The 18,033-nt window shown below is 46.4% G+C and overlaps 1 long non-coding RNA gene across 1 annotated transcript in view; it reads left to right on the top strand.

Moving 5' to 3' along the window:
• LOC137341423 (uncharacterized) overlaps nucleotides 1–18,011 on the top strand; it is a 42,197-nt gene extending 24,186 nt beyond the window's left edge. Inside the window, exons 2-3 of the long non-coding RNA XR_010967037.1 lie at nucleotides 15,745–16,020; nucleotides 16,663–18,011. This is a non-coding gene — a long non-coding RNA (uncharacterized lncRNA). The remainder of the gene's footprint in view (nucleotides 1–15,744; nucleotides 16,021–16,662) is intronic.
• The last annotated feature ends 22 nt before the right edge of the window (nucleotides 18,012–18,033 follow it).

An 18,033-nucleotide genomic window follows, 5' to 3' on the forward strand; every position in this document is an offset into this window, starting at 1 on the left:
CTGGAGTCAGTGTCCAGGGGCTGTGGGAGCTCTGTGCTGGAGTCAGTGCACAGGGGCTGTGGGGGCTCTGTGCTGGAGTCAGTGTACAGGGGCTGTGGGAGCTCTGTGCTGGAGTCAGTGTGCAGGGGCTGTGGGAGCTCTGTGCTGGAGTCAGTGTACAGGGGCTGTGGGAGCTCTGTGCTGGAGTCTGTGTGCTGGGGTTGTGGGAGCTCTGTGCTGGAGTCAGTGTACAGGGGCTGTGGGAGTTCTGTGCTGGAGTCAGTGTCCTGGGGCTGTGGGAGTTCTGTGCTGGAGTCAGTGTACAGGGGCTGTGGGAGCTCTGTGCTGGAGTCAGTGTACAGGGGCTGTGGGAGCTCTGTGCTGGAGTCAGTGCACTGGGCCTGTGGGAGCTCTGTGCTGGAGTCAGTGTACTGGGGCTGTGGGAGCTCTGTGCTGGAGTCAGTGTACAGGGGCTGTGGGAGCTCTGTGCTGGAGTCAGTGTACTGGGGCTGTGGGAGCTCTGTGCTGGAGTCAGTGTACAGGGGCTGTGGGAGCTCTGTGCTGGAGTCAGTGTGCAGGGGCTGTGGGAGCTCTGTGCTGGAGTAAGTGTACAGGGGCTGTGGGAGCTCTGTGCTGGAGTCAGTGCACTGGGGCTGTGGGAGCTCTGTGCTGGAGTCAGTGTACAGGGGCTGTGGGAGCTCTGTGCTGGAGTAAGTGTACAGGGGCTGTGGGAGCTCTGTGCTGGAGTCAGTGTACAGGGGCTTATGTAAGTTTCACCTGTTGTGTTGTGCAGAGAGAGTTCCTGCCTTGCTCACACGGTGGGAATGTTGGTAGATTCCAATCGACTGTGTTACTATTTTACCCAACAATAGGTTCACAGAGTTCTGGACTGACCCCAAGCCTCTCCATCACGTAAAGGCTGAGAATGTTTCTTTGTCCTTGAACAGTTTGTGCTTTGTGAGGATATCTGACCCTTGTAATCCACTGTGAAAAGGAGATGAAACTCCCTCCTTCGACTATTGTTTCCTGAAGCATTCAATTCACAGGAGACGCAGCTTGAATGGGTCATTGTTAGCTCAATTGGTTTAACACTCGAAAGATCGATGTAGACCAGAACCAGCTCAGCAGGTGGTGCTCGTAACTCGAGTCAAATTGTCGTCCAACCCATTTCATTTCTGCAACACAGGAGAAAGAGCTGGAAACTCACAGCAAGTCTGTGGAGAGAACAGACAGGTTAACGTTTGGCACAGGTCCTTCATCAGTACCCAATTCCCCCACACTCCACTCCTGAAGGTGCTGACTCCCACTGGGAAACCAGCAGCCCGCGGTTACACTGTGTCATCGTATCGCCGTGTACCCAGATCAGACTGGGTTAGACACTGTGCATCGTACCTTTTTTTTATTCGTTCATGGGATGTGGGCGTCACTGGCGAGGCCGGCATTTATTGCCCATCGCTAATTGCCCTTGAGAAGGTGGTGGTGAGCCGCCTTCTTGAACCGCTGCAGTCCGTGTGGTGACGGTTCTCCCTCAGTGCTGTTAGGAAGGGAGTTCCAGGATTTTGACCCAGCGATGATGAAGGAACGGCGATATATTTCCAAGTCGGGATGGTGTGTGACTTGGAGGGGAACGTGCAGGTGGTGTTGTTCCCATGTGCCTGCTGCCCTTGTCCTTCTAGGTGGTAGAGGTCACGGGTTTGGGAGGTGCTGTCGCAGTTGAGTTGCTACAGTGCATCCTGTGGATGGTGCACACTGCAGCCACTGTGCACCGGTGGTGAAGGGAGTGAATGTTTAGGGTGGTGGATGGGGTGCCAATCAAGCGGGCTGCTTTGTCCTGGATGGTGTCGAGCTGCTTGAGTGTTGTTGGAGCTGCACTCATTCAGGCAAGTGGAGAGTATTCCATCTCACTCCTGACTTGTGCCTTGTAGATGGTGGAAAGGCTTTGGGGAGTCAGGAGGTGAGTCACTCACCGCAGAATACCCAGCCTCTGACCTGCTCTCGTAGCCACAGTATTTATATGGCTGGTCCAGTTAAGTTTCTGGTCAATGGTGACCCCCAGGATGTTGATGGTGGGGGATTCGGCGATGGTAATGCCGTAGAATGTCAAGGGGAGGTGGTTAGACTCTCTCTTGTTGGAGATGGTCATTGCCTGGCACTTATCTGGCGCGAATGTTACTTGCCACTTATGAGCCCAAGCCTGGATGTTGTCCAGGTCTTGCTGCATGTGGGTACAGACTGTTTCATTATCTGAGGGGTTGTGAATGGAACTGAACACTGTGCAATCATCAGCAAACATCCCCACTTCTGACCTTATGATGGAGGGAAGGTCATTGATGAAGCAGCTGAAGATGGTTGGGCCTAGGACACTGCCCTGAGGAACTCCTGCAGCAATGTCGTGGGGCTGAGATGATTGGCCTCCAACAACCACTATCATCTTCCTTTGTGCTAGGTACGACTCCGGCCACTGGAGAGTTTTCCCCTGATTCCCATTGACTTCAATTTTACTAGGGCTCGTTGGTGCCACACTCGGTCAAATGCTGCCTTGATGTCAAGGGCCGTCACTCTCACCTCACCTCTGGAATTCAGCTCTTTTGTCCATGTTTGGACCAAGGCTGTAATGAGGTCTGGAGCCGAGTGGTCCTGGCTGAACCCAAACTGAGCATCGGTGAGCAGGTTATTGGTAAATGCCGCTTGATAGCACTGTCGACGACACCTTCCATCACTTTGCTGATGATTGAGAGTAGAGTGATGGGGCAGTAATTGGCCGGATTGGATTTGTCCTGCTTTTTGTGGACAGGACATACCTGGGCAATTTTCCACATTGTCGGGTAGATGCCAGTATTGTAGCTGTACTGGAACAGTTTGGCTAGTTCTGGAGCACAAGTCTTCAGCACTGCAGCTGGGATGTTGTCGGGGCCCATAGCCTTTGCTGTATCCAGTGCACTCAGCCGTTTCTTGATATCACGTGGAGTGATTTGAATTGGGTGAAGACTGGCTTCCGTGATGGTGGGGATATCAGGAGGAGGCCGAGATGGATCATCCACTCGGCACTTCTGGCTGAAGATGGTTGCAAACGCTTCAGCCTTGTCTTTTGCACTCACGTGCTGGAATCTGCCATAATTGAAGATGGGGATGATTACAGAGCCTCCTCCTCCCGTTAGTTGTTTAACTGTCCACCACCATTTACGACTGGATGTGGCAGGACTGCAGAGCTTTGATCTGATCCGTTGGTTGTGGAATCGCTTAGCTCTGTCTATAGCATGTTGCTTCCACTACTTAGTATGCATGTCGTCCTGTGTTGTAGCTTCACCAGGTTGGCACCTCATTTTTAGGTATGCCTGGTGCTGCTCCTGGCATACTCTTCTACACTCCTCATTGAGCCAGGGTTGATCCCCTGGCTTGTTGGTAATGGTAGAGTGAGGAATATGCCGGGCCATGAGGTTACAGATTGTGCTGGAATACAATTCTGCTGCTGCTGATGGCCCACAGCGCCTCATGGATGCCCAGTTTTGAGCTGCTAGATCTGTTCTGAATCTATCCCATTTAGTACGGTGGTAGTGCCACACAACACGTTGGATGGAATCCTCAGTGCGAAGACGGGACTTCGTCTCCACGAGGACTGTGCGGTGGTCACTCCTACCAATACTGTCATGGACAGATGCATTTGCGACAGGTAGGTTGGTGAGGACGAGGTCAAGTAAGTTTTTCCCTCGTGTTGGTTCGCTCACCACCTGCCGCAGACACAGTCTGGCAGCTATGTCCTTCAGGACTCGGCCAGCTCGGTCAGTAGTGGTGCTACCGAGCCACTCTTGGTGATGGACTTTGAAGTCCCCCACCCAGAGTACATTCTGTGCCCTTGCTACCCTCAGTGCTTCCTCCAAGTGGTGTTCAACATGGAGGAGGACTGATTCATCAGCTGAGGGAGGACGGTAGGTGGTAATCAGCAGGAGGTTTCCTTGCCCATGTTTGACCTCATGCCATGAGATTTCATGGGGTCCGGAGTCAATGTTGAGGACTCCCAGGGCCACTCCCTCCTGACTGTCTATCACTGTACCGCCACCTCTGGTGGGTCTGTCCTGCCGGTGGGACAGGACATACCCAGGGATGGTGATGGAAGAGTCTGGGACATTGGCTGAAAGGTATGATTCTGTGAGTATGGCTATGTCAGGTTGTTGCTTGACTAGTCTGTGGGACAGCTCTCCCAATTTTGGCACAAGTCCCCAGATGTTAGTGAGGAGGACTTTGCAGGGTCGACTGGGCTTGGTTTGCCTTTGTCGTGTCCGATGCCAGGTGGTCCGTCTGGTTTTATTCTTATTGCGTACCCAGGTCAGACTGGGTTAGACACTGTGCATCGTATCACTGAGTACCCAGGTCAGACTGGGTTAGACACTGTGCATCGTATCACTGAGTACCCAGGTCAGACTGGGTTAGACACTGTGCCATCGTATCACTGAGTACCCAGGTAGGCTGGTGTTATCTTACTGATTTCTGTGAAACAAGTGAACTTTTTAAATTAGTTCACAGGACAGTGAACTGTTTGTCTGTAGTACCGTAATATCTCTACAGGTGGCGCTACAGAATACAGTGTCTACATGTTGATCGACAGCGCCACCAGTCGGATCCCAGGGACATTGCAACCAATATACTTGTGAAAATAAACTGGAAAATGTAATAGAAAAGATTTAAATTCTTGTTCTATTTACCTAAAGATCACATTGCATCTTTAATTAAAAGATCAAATTAATTTCTTTCCTTAATGTAATTAACAGCAATGTTCCTTTCATGTGCAAGAACTGCTTTGTCTTTATATACACACATAAATATTAATAATTTTACATCTGTATGCTCTTCCTGTCTACAAGTTTACTTCCTGTTGTCACATTTTCATTACACTTCTGTATCAACTTTTCCATTATACATTCTGTCCATGTTTATAATGGACACTTCCTATGTAAACTTGTCACACTGTAATTACACCTTCCTGTCAGTGGCGGTGCTGTCCCACCAGTTCTGGGTCTCCCAGCTCCTCAGCTTGTACTCCCTACGCTCCTACCAACTCTGCTTCCCAAATTGTTCTAAATTTTGCTGTTAAATCAGAATCATAGAATCATTGAATCATAGAATGGTTACAGCACAGAAGGAGGCCATTTGGCCCACCAAGCCTGTGCTATCTCATTGTAAGAGCAATCCAGTTAGTCCCATTCCCCTGCTCTTTCCCTGTAGCTCTACAGATTTTTTCCCTTCAAGTATTTATCCAATTCCTTTTTGAAAGCCATGATTGAATCTGCTTCCACCACCCTTTCAGGCAGCGCATTCCAGATCATAACTACTCGCTGCGTAAAAAAATTTCCTCATGTCACCTTTGGTTCTTTTGCCAATCACCTTAAATCTGTGTCCTCTGGTTCTCGACCCTTCTACCAATGGGAACAGTTTCTCTTTATTTACTTTATCTGAACCCTTCATGATTTTGAACACCTCTATCAAATCTCCTCTCAACCTTCTCTGCTCTCAGGAGAACAACCCCAGCTTCTCCAGTCTATCCAAGTATCTGAAGTCCCTCGTCCTTGGAACCATTCTAGGAAATCTTTTCATCTGCCTCGTGTCCACCCATGCCACCAGCCTGTCTATATCCTCTTGAAATCTATCACTATCCTCCTCACTGTTTACTACACTTCCAAGTTTTGTGTCATCTTCAAATTTGGAAATTGTGCCCTGTACACACAAGTCATTAATACATATCAAAGAAAGCAGCGGTCCTAGTACCTACCCCTGGGGAACACCACTGTACACTGTTCCAGTCCGAAAAACAACTGTTTCCTGTCACTTAGCCAATTTCGTATCCATGCTGCCACTGACCCTTTTATTCCATGGGCTTCAACTTTGATGACAATCCTATTATGCGGCACTTTATCAAATACCTTTTGGAAATCCATATACAAAACATCAACTGCATTGCCCTCATCAACCCTCTCTGTTACCTCATCAAAAAAACTCTATCGAGTTAGTTAAACACGATTTGCCTTTAACAAATCCGTGCTGGCTTTCCTTTATTAATCCACACTTGTCCAAGTGACTATTAATTTTGTCCCAGATTATCGTTTCTAAAAGCTTCCTCGCCACTGAGGTTAAACTGACTGGCCTATAGTTACTGGATTTATCCTTACACCCATTTTTGAACAAGGGTGTAACATTTGCAATTCTCCAGTCCTCTGGCACCACCCCCGTATCTAAGGATGTTTGGAAGATTATGGCCAGTACCTCCGCAATTTCCACCCTTACTTCCCTCAGCAACCTAGGATGCATCCCATCCAGACTGGGTGACTTATCTAGTTTAAATACAGCTAGCCTCTCTAGTACCTCCTCTTTATCAATTTTTAGCCCATCCAGTGTCTCAACTACCTCCTGTTTTACTGTGACTTTGGCAGCATCTTCTTCCTTGGTAAAGACAGATGCAAAGTATTCATTTAGTACCTCGGCCACGCCCTCTGCCTCCATGAGTCGATCTCCTTTTTGGTCGCGAATCGGCCCCACCCCTCCTCTTACTTCCCGTTTACTATTTATATGCCTATAAAAGACTTTTTGGATTCCCTTTGATGTTGGCCGCCAGTCTATTCTCATACTCTCTCTTTGCCCCTCTTATTTCCTTTTTCACTTCCCCTCTGAACTTTCTATATTCAGCCTGGTTCTCACTTGTGTTATCAACCTGACATCTGTCATTTGCCCTTTTTTCTGCTTCATCTTACTCTATCTCTTTTTGTCATCCAGAAAGCTCTGGCTTTGGTTGCCCTACCTTTCCCCCTCATGGGAATGTATCTAGACTGTACCCGAACCATCTCCTCTTTAAAGGCCACCCATTGTTCGATTCCCAATCTTTGATTCCCATTTACCAGGGCCAGATCCGTTCTAAACCCACTGAAACTGGCCCTCCTCCAATGAAGTATTTTTACTCTAGATTGCTCCTTGTCCTTCGCCATAATTAATCTAAACCTTATGATACTATGATCACTGTTCCCTAAATGTTCCCCCACTGACACTTGACCCACCTCATTCCCCAGAACCAGATCCAGCAATGCCTCCTGCCTTGATGGGCCGGAAACATACTGATGAAGAAAGTTCTCCTGAACTATAAATAACAATATAAAATCAGAGTTTTCTAAAATAAAAATAGGCCAGGGTGCATGATTTTATAATGGGGACATTATTACATCTCCATGCCTTGGTCCAATGATTCCCCTGCCCTCTAACCCCATTTCACCTGAGGATTACACTTGGTCTTCATTCTCCATGTCCAATGCCCCAGGATATCACCTAAGGGTCCAGTAACCTAGTGGGTGTGATCCTGAATTGCTCAAACACATTGAAGTTAAGGGGATGGGTTTTTCTTCCAGAGGCTGCAAGCCAAGAGACAATCGCTGAAGAGCGAGACCTTGCAATCCTCTTTACCATAGGCAATACTGGCGACCACCTACCCTCCCCAACACTCACCTTCTCCCTTGCACTCAACAACCCAGAGACACTCACTCAAGGGGGTACAGATAGCGTAGATAAGGAATTGACAGGTGGTGAGCACAAGGAAGCTGGAGGATGAAGATGTGGAAGTGGAGCCAGATGTAGTTGAGTGGAGGCATAAGCCAAATCAGCCCCTGATGCAAATGAGCAAACGGATGATGATCTCAGCGGTCCTGCCATGAAGAAAAAGTTGTTGGAACAGCATGACACCCCTGGAAGTTCTGCATGGCCTCTCCCAAGATGTACAGCAGATGGCTGGGCTAGTGGTGGAGTCCACTGTCCTGCTGTGCATTTACATCAGAGAGGGTTTCAACTCATTGCAGGGTAGCCCAGAGAAAGTGGCAGCTGCAGGAACACCTGCAAACCTCCCCCCACTTCGAGAGAGACCCAGGCAAGTCAGTCAGCTCAATGTGGAGGCATTGAATGAAGGACAGCAGGTCCTGGGGGAACATCTGGAGAGGTAATTGTCAACCAGATTGCAAAGTATACAGGGTAGCACCTCGGAGAGACTAGAGAATATTCGGTTGACTCTGATTCCGAGAGGTCCGTTCTCCCACTGATTGCTGGTTACCAGAATCTTGTTCTCAGTACCAATAGAGAAGCTAGCATTTGTGCCTCAGTGGCTGCGTCTCCTTATGACAGAGGAGCAGTCCATCAGCTCCCCGCAGAACCCGTCATCTTTGCAGGACAGATCTGCCGAAGAAGCCATGACAAAGAGTTGACCTGTTCTGTGTCCATCCCAAGATTTGGGAGCCCTGAGAGGGGTCACCTCCATCCAAAGAGGCTCATAATATTTTGCATCAGCTCAGACCTTAGGGTACAGTAGCATAGTGGTTATGTTACTGGACTAATAATCCGGAGTCATGAGTTCAAATCCTGCCACGGCAGCTGGGGAATTTAAATTTAATTAAATAAAAATCTGGAATAAAAAACTAGTATCAGTAATGGTGGCCATGAAACTACCAGATTGTCGTAAAAACCCATCTGGTTCACTAATGTCCTTTAGGGAAGGAAACCTGCCGTCCTTACCCGGTCTGGCCTATATGTGATTCCAGACCCACAGCAATGAGGTTGATTCTTAACTGCCCTCTGAAATGGCCTAGCAAGTCACTCAGTTGTACAATCTCGCTACAAAAAAAAAGCAAGGCGGCGGCAGCTCACCACCACCTTCTCAAGGGTAATAAATGCTGATCTTGCCAGCGATGCCCACATCCCATGAATCAATAAAAAAGACCCAGGCCCTCAGGTCACATGGAGAAGTGTTCAACCAGGGCAGGAAAACACTGGTGTGACCACAAAGGGTGAGCAGGGGGACCGAACCAAATCAGGTTTTTGTAAATAATTGTAATAAATTTGATGTAAGGACAGCTTGGCTCCTGCTTCTATTGTGAGACGATAGGGAATAGATACTGTGTTGATGTTGGAGCTCGGGATCAGGATGTGATGGCCAGCTGTGAGGAGCAAGGATTTTAGATTGACCATTGAGAGTTTGGTGAGAGAAGGCAGTCCTCTGATGGGCTGAGACTTCCAAATGACATTGTTCCATTCATCGATGAAGGTGAGCCAAATGAGTCTCTCTCAGGTGTCTAGCAGCTGTTGCCACTGCACCTGCTTCCTGTTTGCCATGTGCCAGATCTACAGCATAATCAGCATCGTCATCTGACTCTCCGGCCTCCTCTGGGACATTTACCATTAATCGTTTCCTAGTTGCAAAATTCTGAAGCACACGACATGCTACTACAATTCATGAGATGGTGTAGGGTACATGCTGGAGGGCACCCCAGACTTAGCCAGACTCTGGAACCTTCCTTTGAGCTTCCAATGGTTTGCCCAGTTCTTATCCTTGTCTTCATGTAAGCCTCACTGTAGCACTCCTTTGCAGCACTGGTTGTCCTACAAGGAGGTGTCCTGAATCATTACAGTAGTGGGTATCCCTCATCATCCAGCAGCCATCCTGCCCCTCTGTTGAAATCGAGTGGAGACATGGGACTGATGAAGTATTATAAAAACATATCCCGCCCATCACACTTCAGATGTCACATACTGCCTAGTGTAAATTTCAATGTCAACTTTTTTTTTAAAAAGTGTAAGGAAACGAGGGCAGCTAATTGCAATGCGCAGAAAAACTCTCTAAGAGCAGAGAAGACCAGAGCCACAGTATCTGCTGGTTCTTTGCTGACCTGCCCACAAACAAAGCCAGGAATCCGATCTTCAGCCCGAATAGTCTGACAGAGACACACACCTACACTTCAGTAGCAGACAGCTGCACGGACCCTGCAACATCTGGGTGTAGCACGGGCCCTGTGACCAACTGGGATGACATGACCATAAATGGGTGTGTGTATGTATTACAAATCTTCTATTGCTGTGTATTCGTTAAGACTATTCATAGAATCATAGAATGGATACAGCACGGAAGGAGGCCATTTGGACCGTCGAGTCCGTGCCAGCTCCCTGCAAGAGCAATCCAGCTAGTCCCACTCCCCCACCCTATCCCCGTTGCCCTGCAAATTTTTTCCTTTCAAGTACTTATCCAGTTCCCTTTTGAAGGTCATGATTGAATCTGCCTCCACCACCCCCTCGGGCAGTTCCTCATGTCACCTTTGGTTCTTTTGCCAATCACCTTAAATCTATGTCCTCTGGTTCTTGACCCTTCTGCCAATGGGAACAGTTTCTCTCTATCTACTCTGTCTAGACCCTTCATGATTTTGAATATCTCTAGCCAATCTCCTCTCAACCTTCTCTGTTCCAAGGAGAACGACCCCAGCTTCTCCAGTCTATCCACGTAACTGAAGTCCCTCGTCCCTGGAATCATTCTAGTAAATCTGTTCTGCACCCTCTCTAAGGCCTTCACATCTTTCCTAAAGTGCGGTGCCCAGAACTGGACACAATACTCCAGTTGTAGCCGAACCAGTGTTTTATAAAGATTCAACATAACTTCCTTGCTTTTGTACTCTATGCCTCTATTTATAAAGCCCAGGATCCCATATGCTTTTTTAACTGCTTTCTCAACCTGTCCTGCCACCGTCAAAGATTTGTGCACATATACCCACAGGTCTCTCTGTTCCTGCACCCCCTTTAGAATTGTGCCCTTTAGTTTATATTGCCTCCCTCCATTCTTTCTACCAAAATGTATCAATTTGCATTTTTCTGTGCTAAATTTCATCTGCCATGTGTCTGCCCATTCCACCAGCCTGTCTATGTCCTCTTGAAGTCTATCACTATCCTCCTCACTGTTCACTACACTTCCAAGTTTTGTGTCATCTGCTATTATGAAATTGTGCCCTGTACACCCAGGTCCAAGTCAATAATATATCAAAAAAGCAGTGGTCCCAGTACCGACCCCTGGGGAACACCACTGTACACCTCCCTCCAGTCTGCAAAACAACCGCTCATCACTATTCTCTCTTTCCTGTCACTCAGCCAATTTCGTATCCATGCTGCCACTGCCCCTTTTATCCCATGGGCTTCAACTTTGCTGACAATCCTATTTTATGGCACTTTATCAAACGCCTTTTGGAAGTCCATATACACGTCATCAACCGCATTGCCCTCATCGACCCTCTCTGTTACCTCATCAAAAAACTCTATCAGGTTAGTTGAACACGGTTCGCCTTTAATAAATCCGTGCTGGCTTTCCTTAATCAGTCCACACTTGTCCAAGTGTAAGTTATGCTGTGCCGATGATTACCTTAATGTGCCTTCAGAAAGAAAGAGCTTATATTTATATAGCGCCTTTCACTACCTCAGGATGTCCCAAAGCTCTTCACAGCCAGAGGTACTTTTGAAGTAAAGCCACTGTTGTAACGTAGGAAACGTGGCAGCCAAAATACACACAGCAAGATCCCACAAATAGCAATGTTGGTTGAGGGATAAATACAAGATGACTTAAAAACAAAGTGAGGGGAACAATTACTAAAAAACAAATTAAATTGCCTGTACAACAATGTGCACAGCATCCGAAACAAAACGGGGGAACTTGAGGCAATAATTCATAGCCAGATGTGACAGGGATAACAAACATGGCTACATAAGGAACAGGACTGGCAGTTAAATATTGCAGGATAAAACGTACTTAGAAAGAATAGGGAAGGAAGAAGGTGGGGGGGTGGTGGGGTAACTGTACTAATTAGAGACAACATAATGGCAATAGAAAAAAAGGACGTAAATAACATTAAGATAGAAACAGAATCCATATGGATTGAAACAAAGGATAAGAAGGGATTGATCACATTAATAGGGATATTCTTCAAACCACCTAATAATGGAAGGGAAGTAGAGGATGAAATATTTAGACAAATCTATGAAATGAGTAAAAAGCATCGAATGATAATCATAGGAGATTTCAACTACCCCCAAATAAACTGGCAAGAGATGGGGAAAGGGGAAATTTTTACAGTGTGTATAGGACTCCTTTCTTACCCAATGAGAAGCCCAATGAGAGGAATCACTGCTGGATCTAGTAATGGAAATAATCCGGAGCAGATAACAGAAGCGTTGGGGAACATCTAGGCAATAGCAATCATAAAATAAGGTTTAAAATAATGATTGAGAAAGACATAAATAAGAAAGACCAAAGTAATAGATTGGAAAAAAGCTAATTCTGAGGGGATGAGAATGGAACTGGGGAAGGTAAACTGGAAATTTTTTTTGACAGAGATAGAACAGTGGGTAATATTTAAAACGGTGATCAATAGTTCAGGAGAAATATATTCCTCTAAACACCAAGAACAAACTAGCCAATAATGAAACACCATGGATGAATAAAGAGATAAGGGTAAAATTGAAACTAAAGAAAAAGGCATACACTAAGTACATAGACAATAAAGGAGAGAATGACAAAAGGGAATATGAAGAGGTGAGGAAAGAAGTAAAAAAAACGACTAGGAAAGCAAAGAGGAACCACGAGATTAAATTATCCAGGAATAGTAAAGTATTGTACACATAAATAACAAAAGAAAAATCAGAATAGGGAGAGGGCCATTAAAGGATAAACTCACAGGCAGCGACAGCAAAATGGCAGAAATATATAATTACTTTGCCTCCGTATTTACCAGGGAGACTAACAAAGTGGGCAGGATATTAGAAGAGAACAAAGGCGGCATAAAATCATTTAAGCTAGAAAAGGGGGGGGGGGGAAAGATAATTGATAAACTAATCAAATTTACAGAGGATAAAACTGCAGGTCCAGATGGATTGCATCCGCAAATATTAAAAGAAGTTAGGGAGGAGATATCAGAGGCACTATTACATCTATAAATAAAAAATTCATTAGAAAAGGGAATAGTGCCAGGGAACTGGCAGACAGCTAATGTTATTCCTATATTTAAAAAGGGAGATAGAACAAGTCCAGGGAATTATAAGCCAATTAGCTTAACATTGGTGGTAGGAAAGATATTGGAATCTTTACTTAAAGATGTAATAGAAAAACATCTAGAGAAAGAAAATATAATAAAGAATAGTCAGCACGGATTTCAGAAGGGAAAGTCATGCTTGACCAATCTTATTGAATTCTTTGAAGAAGTAACAAAGAGTAGACAAGGGTAATGCAGTAGATGTAATATATTTGGATTTTCAAAAGGCCTTCGATAAGGTGCCGCATTGTAGACTCATGACTAAGGTCAGAGCATTGGGAGTCAGGGGATCTGTAGCAGAATGGATAGCAAGTTAGCTACAAAACAAAAAAGAGTAGGGGTTAAGGGTACGTTATCAGACTGGTAAAAGGTGGGAAGTGAGGTTCCACAGGGATCAGTGCTGGGGCCACTGTTGTTCACAATTTACATTAATGATTTGGATTGGGAAATCGGAAGTACAATTTCAAAATTTGTGGACGACACCAAATTGGGGGAGGTGGGGGTGTAGTTAATACAAAGGCGGAATGCATCAAAATGCAAGAGGACATTAATAAACTTGCAGAATGGGCGTGTAATTGGCAAATGAATTTCAATATAGGTAAGTGTGAGGTAGTGCATTTTGGTAGGAAGAATAAGGAGGCTACATACTGCTTGGATAATAAGAGTTTAAATGGGATAGAGGAGCAAAGGGATCTAGGGATACATATTCACAAATCAGTAAAAGTAGTGAAAGGCAAATCAAGCACTGGGGTTCATTTCTAGAGGGATAGAATTGAAAAGCAGAGAAGTTGTGTTAAATTTGTATAGAACCTTGGTTAGACCACACAGAGTACTGTGAACAGTTCTGGTCTCCATATTATAGAAAGGATATAGATGTATTGGAGAGGATGCAAAAAAGATTCACAAGGATGATACCAGAACTAAGAGGATATACTTATCAGGAAAGGCTGTAAAGACTGGAGATGGAGGTCTTTAAGGTAATGAAAAGATTTGATACGATAGACGTAGAGAAAATGTTTCCACTCGTGGGGGAGATCAAAACGAGACGTCATAAATATATAATAGTTGCTAATAAATCCAATAGCAAATTCAGGAGAAACTTCTTTGCCCAATGAGTGGTAAGAATGTGGAATGTGCTACCACAAGTAGTTGAGGTAAATAGCATAGATAAGCACGAGGGGAAAAGGATTTGAAGGATATGCTAATAGGGTTAGATGAAGTAGGGAGGGGGGAGGCTCGTGTGGAGCATAAACGCCAGCATAGACCAGTTGGGCCAAACAGTCTGTTTCTGTGCTGTACTTTCAACGTAACTCGATGTAAATATTAGCCAGAACACTGGGCAACACTCCCGTGCTCTTCTTCGGATCTTTTACATCCATCTGAAAGGGCCTCAGTTTAACATCACATCCGAAAGACAGCACCTCAGTATTACATTAGGAACGTCAACGAGATTGTGTGCTCAAGTCTCTGAAGTGAGACTTGAACCCACAACCTTCCGACTCATAGGCGAGAGTGCTACCCACTGAGGCAAGGTTCACTTTAGGAATTGGTAAGTGTTAAAACCACAGTGTATATTAACAACCTGGCTCACATCTGTTTCAATTGTGTGGAGAAAGGATGCAAAGTAAACCAAGGAAGTGGTATCGGTGCATGTGATGACAAACCCGACTTGCGGTCAGAACAATGCAGAGACGTCCTTGTGGTTACAGTTGGCCCAAAGTTAGATCACAAATGTTGTAAACAATCTTGGGTATAAATACAGGTAGCATAGCTGTTAGAATAGACTCGAGAAGATAGCATGTGGAGGCCACTGTACTTCCGTTCTCCAGACTGAGGTAATTATATCCTGCCTGCATTTCGCATTGCTGTTAAAGTCTTACAGGACAATCTGTTGAGAGTTTGACTTATCTGATGTCCGAAACCATAAGACTCCTATCGTTGGGGTCTACATGGGGGTCCAGTCCACTGTTTGTGGGACCTTGCTGTGCGCAAATTGGCTGCTGCATTTCCTACAACAGTGACTACCCTTCAAAAGCACTTCATTGGCTGTGAAGTATTTCTTCTTTACTTAGTTTTCAGCAGGCTCCAACTGGAGAGCTGCCACTGATCGGACCCGCACGTGCACGTGGGGTGGGTGGACGAGACTCGGATTTTGTTACAGGATTTAAAGGCTTGTAGCGGCTTAAAGGGGCTGTGACAGCAGAAACAGCACAAGAGATGGCACCCAGATGTCCTCCTGCAATGAGGGCAAGGTGGGCAGGACAGTTTGGTAGCGCAAGAGACCATCTCAGGCCACGGTGGAAAGAGGTGGCTGAAGCAGTCAGCTCCCTCCTTCACAACCTGCAGATCAGCAACTTTGCCAGAAAAAATGCAATGACAGAAGAACGAGCGAAGTGCCTTTAAAGGCCTTCCAAGCAGCACCTTTTATGTTGACCTGTCACAACCAATGTCTCAGTGATGACTGTGCTGCCAGTATAAACATCAGCTGCATTTGTGCTGCACACATGGCATGCTAATACATTAGTCCATGATTTAATTTCATCCAATAGCCTCCTATACAGTACTTTATTGAACGCCTTTTGGTAATCAAGGCATATAACACCAATGAGAGTATTGGGGGCTCATACAAGACATACCTCATTTTCTTTATAGAAGCTGGACTGGGTGAATTGGTGATTTTGACTATGTTTTATTGCACTGACACGAAGGGTGGAGGAAGCAGATTCAAGAGCAACTTTCGAAAAGGAATTGGATAGATACTTAAAGGAAAAATTTGCAGGGCTGTAGGGAAAAGAGCAAGGGAGTGGGACTAATTGGATAGCTCTTTCAAAGAGCCAGCACAGGCATGGTGGCTGAATGGCCTCCTTCTGCACTGTAAGATTCAATGATTCTTTGCTCTTTGCAGCTGAGAGGAGCCGAGCCGAGCGGAGGGAGCGTCCGATAAAAGGCGGGATTTCAGAGCGCTGAGAACAGCTGAGAGGAGCCGAGCGGAGGGAGCGTCCGATAAAAGGCGGGATTTCAGAGCGCTGAGAACAGCTGAGAGGAGCCGAGCGGAGGGAGCGTCCGATAAAAGGCGGGATTTCAGAGCGCTGAGAGGAGCCGAGCCGAGCGGAGCTGCGACCGAGTTCGAAGTGACGTCAGGAATCAGATCGGGACGCGACACAGGGGAGGCACCTGATTGGTGAGTAGGTTCAGGTGAGTAGGTGGTGGTGAGCCGCCTTCTTGAACCGCTGCAGTCCGTGTGGTGACTTGGGGATGTTCTCCACCAAGTCCCCAGACTCCCCTCTTCTCTGCAGGCCAGTCCCGGTCATGGTAGGACGGTGCACTACGCCCACCTCAGGGAAGGGTATATAAGTGTGTGCAAATAAGAGAAACATGGCCTCAGTGTTTCCCACCATTTGCACTGAACATTAGACACAGGGATTGTCTGCTAGGCCTCTGTTGGCAGAGGTGGCTTTGGACCAAGAGGAGGGGCCTGTGCAAGTGCTCTCAGACACAGCTGTGCACAAGTCCTACTGAGAGAAGGCTAGATGATGCCTCCCCCAGGCTGGCACGATTCCCTGGCAGAGGCCAAAGGGCCCAGTTCCTGTACCTTGATGACCACGGGGCTGGAAATGCAGCCCGGGGGGGGGGGGGGGGGGGGGGGGGAGCTTAAAGGCCATCTCGGGAGAAGGCGGAATTACCACTTGGCTGGCGGCATGCCCCAATGAAGAGGGGGATGGAAAACCTCGGCAAGTGGAGCTGAACTTCTTTCGAAGAACAGAAGAGCCTACACTCTCAGCAAGCAATCCAGGTAACATGCTCTTTCATTCACCCTCCACAGATAATGAAGCAGGTCGATCCCGCATGCAGCAAGACCCGGACAACATCCAAACTTGTGCTGATAAGTGGCAAGTAACATTTGCGCCAGACAATGACCATCTCCAATGAGAGAGTCTAACCACCTCCTCTTGACATTCAACGGCATTACCATCGCCGAATCCCCCACCATCAACATCCTGGGGATCGCCATTGACCAGTAACTCTACTGGACCAGCCAAATAACTGCCAAGGCTACTGGAGCAGGTCAGAGGCTGGATATTCTGCAGTGAGTGTCTCACCTCCTGACTGCCCAAAGCCCCTCTACAAGGCACAAGTCAGGAGTGTGATGGAATACTCTCCACTTGCTTGGATTAGTGCAGCTGGATGGATTTTTTTAATATAAAAAGTGTCAATACCTCTGTTCAGAACTTAAAAGTTGCTCAATGGTTGGAACAGGCTGTTTGAAATGTTAATATTTGCATATTAACAGACCATGGAAGAGGTAAATTCAGTTACTCTGATTGCTAAACCATTTGGGTGAGATGCTTGCAGGAAGGCTGTGATATTGCAACATGAAAACCATTCCTCACAGTGTGAACCCTGTTTCATTCAGGATGCCCACAGACTAGAGGCACATATGTAACTTGAAAGGTTTCACACAGCTCTGAGCACTCAGCTTTACATCTGTGAATTGGAAACTCATCAACCACTTACAACTTTGTATTGTCAAAGTCCAAGAAAGACTTGCACCCAAAAGCCCTGCTGCTCATCAAACTACAGGTGAAATGGATTCAAAAAGACCTGCATTTATATGGCGCCTTTCATAAGCTCCGGACGGCCCAAAGCGCTTTACAGCCAATGAAGCACATTTGACGTGTAGCCACTGTTGTAATGCAGAGAAACGCAGCAGCCAATTTGCGCACAGCAAGATCCCGCAGATAGAAATGAGATAATGACCAGATAATCAGTTTTTATGATGTTGGTTGAGGAATAAAGATTGGCCAGGACACTGGGGAGAACTCCCTTTGCTCCTCCTCAAAATTGTGTCATGGGATCTTTTACGCCCACCCGAGGGGGCATACGGGGCCTCGGTTTAATATCTCATCTGAAAGGCGGCACCTCCGACAATGCAGCACTTCCTCGGTGCTGCACTGGAATGTCAGTCTGGATTATGTGCTTAAGTCTCTGGAGTGGGAGTTGAACACATGACCTTCTGAGTCAGAGGCGAGTGTGCAACCACTAAGCCACGGAAAAAGATATTCTCTCTCTTATGGACTGCTTCTCACAAACTATTGTACTCAGTAAATTATTGTGTCTTACTGCTTCTGTGCATTACTCTACTAGTAAATAAACCTTAGCTTCACACTGCAAGAGGTACTTACTGCCTTTCAAA

Source organism: Heptranchias perlo, chromosome 23, assembly GCF_035084215.1.
Source record: "Heptranchias perlo isolate sHepPer1 chromosome 23, sHepPer1.hap1, whole genome shotgun sequence".
NCBI classification, from domain to species: domain Eukaryota; kingdom Metazoa; phylum Chordata; class Chondrichthyes; order Hexanchiformes; family Hexanchidae; genus Heptranchias; species Heptranchias perlo.